The sequence below is a fragment of the Dendropsophus ebraccatus genome, chromosome 5, assembly GCF_027789765.1.
Source record: "Dendropsophus ebraccatus isolate aDenEbr1 chromosome 5, aDenEbr1.pat, whole genome shotgun sequence".
NCBI lineage: Eukaryota > Metazoa > Chordata > Amphibia > Anura > Hylidae > Dendropsophus > Dendropsophus ebraccatus.
In genome coordinates this window covers 15,255,201-15,264,207 of record NC_091458.1, presented here as the reverse complement: position 1 = coordinate 15,264,207, position 9,007 = coordinate 15,255,201, and positions in this window count along the sequence as shown.

Genomic DNA, 9,007 nt, shown 5'->3' with positions numbered 1-9,007 from the left:
GTCTGACACAGTGCTCTCTGCTGCCACCTCTGTCCATGTCAGGAACTGTCCAGAGCAGCAGCAAATCCCCATAGAAAACCTTTCCTGCTCTGGACAGTTCCTGACATGGACAGAGGTGGCAGCAGAGAGCACTGTGTCAGACTGGAAAGAATACACCACTTCCTGCAGGACACACAGCAGCTGTTAAGAATTGGAAAACTTTAGATTTTTAAATAGAAGTAAATTACAAATCTATATAACATTCTGACACCAGTTATTTTGTAAAGAATATTTTTTAAAGAGTGCCCCTTTAATTTTACATTTATAACTATAAGGGAACATTTACACGTACCGGATCAGCAGCGGATTTCACGCTGCGAGTTACCAGCGAGATCCGCTGAGGATCCTGTACTGTGAAGTTGAATGGGTCCCATACATGCAGCGGATTCGCTGCGTGTATTGGACCCGACCACTTTAAACCCCAAGCCGCTGGCCGCATCCCGCAGTCCCGGCCCCTTTAACACCCTGCCCGCAGCCCCGGCCCTGAGCATATATAACCTGCTCGGCGCCGCGGCTTGATTCAGGCTCCCGACTCCCCTCGCTCCTCTTCAGCCAATCAGTGCTGCCGTGCACTGATTGGCTGAAGAGGAGCGAGGGGAGCCGGAAACCTCACACAGCCGCGGCGCTGAGCCAGTAATGTATGCTCGGGGCCGGGGCTGCGGGCAGGGTGTTAAAGGGGCCGGGACTGCGGGATGCGGGTTGCCGGCGGCGGGGGGGGGGGGTTAAAGAGGCCGGGTCCCATACACACAGCGAATCCGCTGCATGTATGGGTCCCATTCAACTTCACAGTCAGGGCCGATTTTGGGGTCTCTGCTGCCCGAGGCAAACCTCAGGCGGCCGCCCCCTGAGTGATGGCCCCCCCCCCCCCCAAGCCAGCCGCTCACCTGTCCCACGCCGCAGCCGGCCCGCACTCTCCGCTGTCTCCACATCCCGTCAGGTCCCGCGATGTCACCCTACAGCTCTCATGGACCTCCAGGCTGTGGTGAGTGAGTGGGGCGATCGGATCGCGCGGGGTTGCGGTTTGATGCGCCACCCGCACCGCATCAAACCGCAACAACCCCCCGGCGGCCCCGCGCGACCCGATCATACTAGCGTGTCCCCCACCGACCCCGGGCACTCACCACAGCCTGGAAGTCGATGACAGCTGCAGGGTAACGTCGCGGGACCTGACGGGATGTGGAGACAGCGGAGAGCGCGGGCGACAGGACAGATGAGCGTCCGCTGTCATTTTTGTTAAGTGATACTTAACAAAAATGACAGCAGGGGGGACATAATGCCGCCCCCTGCCGGACCGCAAAATCTGCCGCCTGAGGTGGAAGGCTTATTCCGCCTCATGGCAGAAGCGGGCCTGTTCACAGTACAGGATCCGCAGCGGATTTCGCTGGTAACTTGCAGCAGCGAAAAATCCACTGCAGATCCGGTACATGTGAACGTACCCTTAAGGACGTAAAATTAAACTGGATGTAAAGTGAGAAAGGTTTTTCCTTTGAATTAGGGTGCGTTCACACGTACAGGTTCCGCAGGAGATTTAATGGTGCAGATTTGATCTCCACCTAGACTAATGGTGTGTTTACACAGACAGATTTATCTGACAGATTTTTGAAGCCAAAGCCAGGAACAGACTATACACAGGGATCAGGTCATAAAGGAAAGACAGAGATTTCTCCTCTTTTCAAATCCATTCCTGGCTTTGGCTTTAAAAATCTGTCAGATAAATCTGCCTGTGTAAACGCACCATTAGTGACCGGTAGTCCTGGATGGAGACAGGTGTAGGCCCCAGAGGTGGTATATGGCATCTATAGTATCCTGGGAAATACCCCTCCATCTTGGAGAACATCATTCCCCATCCGACCTCTCTCCACAAGGGGAGGTTACCCATCTGTAGGCAGCAGATCTGAGGGTCTCTCTAGCACCTTTGGGATTCCTAAGTGTTTTAGAAGCCATAGAACAGGGATGGGAAACCATCCAATGAGGGTAGACACCGTTTTGGCGCTGTGTGCGTACTCCCAGGGTGCCTCACGGCCTCCCTGCATGGTGATTGGATTAAAAAAAGCGGCAACTGCGAACGGAGGGCTTTCGAATGTTTCCCGCGTATTCGTCACACTATTCGATTGAATTTGAATCTTTCGAATACCGCAATATTCTATCGAATACCTACTCGATAAAATCGTATTCGCTCATCTCTAGTTATTACATAAGGAAAGTTAGACAAATTCCAAATTTACACTTATGGGAAATACACATATACTGCTTTTTTCCTCAATTTCGTAGATCATGCAGACTTCAATCTCTCTAAAAAAAAAACATGACGTCACGAATCAGAGCTGGGCTGGGTATAATTCCTATAAAGCGTCCAGCAGTATATGGAGAACTTACATTGTAATTTCAGCACAGGTTGCAGTCATCCATAGTCTCTTCTGCACTCACGGGGTGGCAGGAAGAGGCTTCCCGGCACCAGTCCATCCCGCACTGGCTTTCCTAGCTCCCCAAAATCCCCCAAAGGACCCCCCACACCCGTCCATCCTGCCGGCCGCCCTCCCGCACCCGTCCATACCTCCGGCCTCCCTCCCCGCTCTCTCTCACACTTCAGTTAATGACTGTCTCTCCCGCTGCCCGGTCCTGTGTGCAGTGGGGAGAGTGCTGCTATACCATGGTCCCCGCTGTCTCTCTTAAGCCGCACAGTCATTGAAAGCAACGGGAGAGAGATGGGGGAGGGAGACGCCACACACAGGACCGGGCAGCGGGGAGAGTCATTGACTGCAGCGGAAGAGAGAGCGGGGAGGGCAGCCGGTGGATTGGATGGGTGCGGGAGGGCGGCCGGCAGGATGGACGGGTGTGGGGGGTCCTTTGGGGGATTTTGGGGAGCTAGGGAACCCAGTGCGGGATGGCCTGGTGCCGGGGAGCCTCTTTCTGCCACCCAGTGAGTGCACAAGCTGCTATGGATGACTGCAACCCGTGCCGAAATTACAATGTAAGTTCTCCATATACTGCGCCCCCTGCTGGACGCTTCGTAGGAATTACACCCAGCCCTGCTCTAATTCGTGACGTCACGTTTTTTTTTAGAGAGATTGAAGTCTGCATGATCTACTAAATTGAGGGAAAAAGTAGTAGATGTGCATTTCCCATAATAAGTGTATATTGGGAATTTGTCTAACTTACCTTATGTAATAACATATTAAAAAATACTTTTGGCTGAACTTCTCCTTTAATAGCATGACAGAATGTTTAGCAACTTGGCAGAGACTGCCTTCACTTTTCCTTGTTGGGGGGGTTAGGCTCCTTATACAACCTCAGTTGAGTTCACTTACTAGAGTCTGTTTCATACTTCCATCTCTGTACAGTGAGCTGCGGTATAATCCTGTAACAAAACCCTGTTGTTTTCATTGCTGGACGTTGTAATGTAAGTGACAGTCGCATGGTGATTAAGCCTATTTAATGCAGCTACAGACTGGATCCCACAATGCACCACGGCATCCACCATGGGTGGGCTTGCTGGAAAGTATAGCCTGCGCCTATCTCAGACCTTTAAGGGGTATTCCACTCAAACATAACTTTTGATATATTGCTGTCCATGGTGAGACTAACAATACCTTTCATACTAGTTATTATCTTTTCAGTCTCCTTCCTCCAGTTCTCAGCTGCTCCTTTCTGCTGAAGACACAAAAATCTGCGTGGGAGCTTTACTCTGTCTCCCCCTCCATCCCCCCTCTTCAGAAACAACTGACGTATGCAAGTCCCTGGCTGGCTGTATCTGCAACATTGTTGCTTCTTTGGAATGCTGGGAGGGATAATCACAGTGAGTTCATTAGCCCCTTGACCTCAGAATAACCCTCCGAGCATAAGAAGGAAGCTGGAATGTTGCAGATACAGCCTGCCAGGGTTTACATCAGCCGTTTTAGAAGGGAGGGGGGGAGGAGATAGAGAGAAAAGCTCACACACAGCAGAAAGCAGCAGCTCAGAACTGTGGGAAGGAGACTGAATAGATAATAACAAAGTTTGGAAGGAATTTTTTGTCTCACCATGGGCAGCAACATATCCAAAGTTATGTTTGAGTAGAATACCCCTTTAAGCTTATCCTATCACAAAAATTGAAATCATAAAACAAAATGTTTTGTTCTGAAGATTCTGAAGATTCTGAAAGGCAGAAACATTTAGGTTAGTTATTGCAGCAGAACGTGCTGAGCTGCAGTACCGCACACAACCTGGGTGGCGCTGTTTTTTTATCCTGATTGACCCCTCTAATATAAGATACTTAGCAAGCTATGCTGTATAGTCCAACCTCCAGGACTCATGGTTCATCTAGATGGTGTTTTCAAATTAGCCCCACCCAGGAGCAATGTGGCTCCTCCCACACCCACCCAAGCTCCTCCCACTCCATTATGAGCTGCCAAATGTAGAAATCCCAGTGTCTATTCCTGCTTTGTCCCTCTGTGTCCTGTGAGGTCAGGTAAACAGTAATTAGCACAGGTGGGGCTGGACAAGATAAGCTTCCCATTGCTCAGCACATTCTCCAGTACATTATACACACGATATAGAAAGCTAAAAAACAGCATGTTCTCCCGTTCCAGGAAGAAGCTGATAAATGACACCTTATAAATGATACGTGATAACATATAGTCAGTGCATATAGGCCTACGGTGCTGACTTTTCTAGTTTAGCTTTTGGGTATGAAACTATTTGAAAAAATACAGGTCAGTATTATTTGGGCACGGTATGGCGGCATTATTTCACCTCTGGCAATATTATTTGGGCATGGTATGGCAGCATTATTTCACCTCTGTTTGGCAGTATTATTTGGGCATGGTATGGTGACAATAATTCACCTCTTTTTTTGCAGTCTTATTTGGGCATGGTATGGCGGCATTATTTTTACCTCTGGCAGTATTATTTGGGCACTGTATGGCGGCATTATTTCACCTCTGGCAATATTATTTGGGCATGGTATGGTGACAATTTTTCACCTCTGGCAGTATTATTTGGGCATGGTATGGTGACAATATTTCACCTCTGGCAGTATTATTTGGGCATGGTATAGTGGCAATATTTAACCCCTTTGGCAGTATTATTTAGGCATGGTATCCCAACGCTAGTTCACCTGTTTGGCAGTATTATTTGGGCACGGTATGGCAACATTATTTCACCTATTTTTTGCAGTATTATTTGGCATGGTATGGCAGCATTAGTTCACAACTGTTTGGCACCATTATTTGGGCACAGTATGGAAACATTATTTCACCTATTTTTGCAGTATTATTTGGGCATGGTATGGCAGCATTAGTTCACCTCTGTTTGGCAACATTATTTGGGCACAGTATGGCAACATTATTTTCCCTCTTTTCTTACAGTATTATTTGGGCAGGTATAGTGACATTAGTTCAACTTTTTGGCAGTATTATTTAGGCATGGTATGGTGACATTAGTTCACCTTTTTGGCAGTATTATTTGGACATGGTATGGCAGCATTATTTCACCTCTTTTTTGCAGTATTATTTGGGCAGGTATGGTGGCTTTAATTCATCTCTTTGGCAGTATTATTTAGGCACATTATGGCAACATTATTTCACCTCTTTTTGGCAGTATTATTTGGGCACGGTATGGTGGCATTAGTTCACCTCTTTGGCAGTGTTATTTGGGCATGGTATGGTGGCTTTAATTCATCTCTTTGGCAGTGTTATTTGGGCATGGTATGGTGGCATTAGTTCACCTCTTTGGCAGTGTTATTTGGGCATGGTATGGTGGCTTTAATTCATCTCTTTGGCAGTATTATTTAGGCACATTATGGCAACATTATTTCACCTCTTTTTGGCAGTATTATTTGGGCACGGTATGGTGGCATTAGTTCACCTCTTTGGCAGTGTTATTTGGGCATGGTATGGCAGCATTATTTCACCTCTTTGGCAGTATTATTTGGGGATGGTATGGTGGCATTATTTCACCTCTTTGTCAGTATTATTTAGGCACGGTATGGCACCATTAGTTCACCTCTTTGGCAGTATTATCTGGGCATGGTATGGCACCATTAGTTCACCTCTTTGGCAGTATTATTTGGGCATGGTATTCTGTCATAGCCATGCTGTAAATTGCCAAGCTGTACATGAATCATTTGGACATGGGTACGATGTGCTGTTTAAGCAATGCAGGGCAGTATTGTTAGTACATTAGTAGTATTATGTAGGCATTATATAACAGTATTACACAAACAATGTAGGGCAGCATTTGTACATGATAGGAGAGTTTTAAATAAGTAATGCAGGGCATTATTATGCAGGTATGATATAGCAATAGTCTTATAATATGTGGTATAGTATTTGGGCACAAGTATTATAGTATATGGACAGAAGTATTATAGTATATGGACAGAAGTATTATAGTATATGGGCAGAAGTATTATAGTATATGGGCACAAGTATTATAGTATTTGGACACAAGTATTATAGTATTTGGACACTAGTAATATAGTATTTGGACAATAGTATTATAGTATTTAGACACTAGTATTATAGTATTTAGACACTAGTATTATAGTATTTGGACACTAGTATTATACTATTTGGACATTAGTATTATAATATTTGGACACTAGTATTATAGTATTTAGACACTAGTATTATAGTATTTGGACATTAGTATTATACTATTTGGACACTAGTATTATAGTATTTGGGCACTAGTATTATAGTATTTGGACAATAGTATTATAGTATTTAGACACTACTATTATAGTATTTAGAGACTAGTATTATAGTATTTAGACACTAGTATTATACTATTTAGACACTAGTATTATAGTATTTAGACACTAGTATTATACTATTTGGGCACTAGTATTATAGTATTTGGGCACTAGTATTATAGTATTTGGACATTAGTATTATAATATTTGGACACTAGTATTATAGTATTTAGACACTAGTATTATAGTATTTGGGCACTAGTATTATAGTATTTGACCATGGTATGGATGTGTGGGACACTAATATATTATTCAGCTATTATAATATATTTTGGGCACATTTTACACTCCTGGACAAGGTGAGATAACTGCTCATTATCCATCATTTATAGACACATGTGATAAGATACAGAGCGAGCACGCTGCGCATGTAAACACGTCCGACCTTTGTAGCGTGGAGCAGGAGGTCACTGCAGTAGTTTTATTACTGTTTAGTCAGGGATTAATGTAGTTTTGGTTTGCAGCACTGATTGACATGACACTATGATGCAGATGGAAGAGATGTAGAGGACAGGTTCATGATCGCTAGTTGGTTAGAAACAGGGAGGATTGTCGGCAGAAAAGCATCCTGCTCCATCTAGTCCGCCCTTATACTATTTCCCTTCTTATTATCTTAGGATATATGTATATACCAGGCAGGTTACATTCTGTTATTGTAGATTTATCAACCACATCTGCTGGAAGTTTTACTCTCTCAGTAAAGTCATATTTTCTCACAAAAAGTGCGGATCCAGCACGTCCAAAACAATTTTTTTTTTAAAACATTATCCTTTATTCATACTACGAATTAAACCTAGAGCCCATGCTAGGGAGATGTGTCAGCTGGACATATTTTCTCACGTTGCTTCTGATCTTCCCACAGTAACCTCTCACCGTGTTCTCTTGTTCTTGTGTTTAATTTTTTATTAAAAACACTTTCCTCCTTTCCCTTCTTCCTCCTGTAACATATGTAAAGGTTTCCATCATGTCCCTCCTTTTCCTTCCTCCCTTCTGTAACACATATAAAGGTTTCCATCACGTCCTTCCTTTCCCTTCTTCCTCCTGTAACATATATAAAGGTTTCCATCATGTCCTCTCTTTCCCTTCTTCCTCCTGTAACATATATAAAGGTTTCCATCATGTCCCTCCTTTCCCTTCTTCCTCCTGTAACATATATAAAGGTTTCCATCACGTCCTCCCTTTCCCTTCTTCCTCCTGTAAAATATTGCAGTGTCCCAGAACAGACTCTCTATTCCTGTTCTGGAAAGCATATCCACTGCAACTGTTTGCCATGTCTCCCCCTGCCACTCTCAGGTTCTATGGTTATACTCAGGTTTCCTGTATATTCCTTTGTGCACATATTTTTGTATAGTGGTTATGCAAAGGCTGGTGATCACGTGACCGGGCCCTGTTACCATGGTAACCCCAATGGCCGTCGAGCTTTGGCCAGGGGTTGCCTGGATGTGACTTCCTCTAGCATGTGACTTCCTCTAGCCCTCAGTTCCTGTTCCCTACCTCAGAGGGGATAGGCCAGGGTCATCGCAATATATAAAGGTTTCCTTCATGTCCCTCCTTTCCCTTCTTCCTCCTGTAACATATATAATGGTTTCCATCATGTCCTCCTTTCCCTTCTTCCTCCTCTAACATATATAAAGGTTTCCATCATGTCCTCCTTTCCCTTCTTCCTCCTGAAACATATATAAACGCTTCCATCATGTCCCCTTTTCCCTTCTTCCTCCTGTAACATATATAAAGGTTTCCATCATGTCCCCTTTTCCTTCTTTCTCCTGAAACATATATAAAGGTTTCCATCATGTCCCTCTTTTCCCTTCTTCCTCCTGTAATATATATAATGGTTTCCATCATGTCCTCTCTTTCCCTTCTTCCTCCTGTAACATATATAAAGGTTTCCATCATGCCCCCCTTTCCCTTCCTCCCTCCTGTAACATATATTAAGGTTTTCATCATCATTTTTCATATTACTGACACGTCCAGGAATATCAAGCCTTACACACTTTTGTGTTATTGAAACCAATCATTTTACGCATCATAGGCAAGAAAGTATAGTTATAGATGATCACCATCCTAGCACCTGCTCCTATATTCCCTGGGGATCAGCAGTTATTTCTGGGGAATTTTCCTTCAGATATAGATTTCTACTACAAAGAGCTCCCCCTAGTGGTGGATGCAGGCAGATAGATTTCTATCATGTATTCAGCATCATGTCACCCATTGAAATATAGGGGAAAAGCTAAC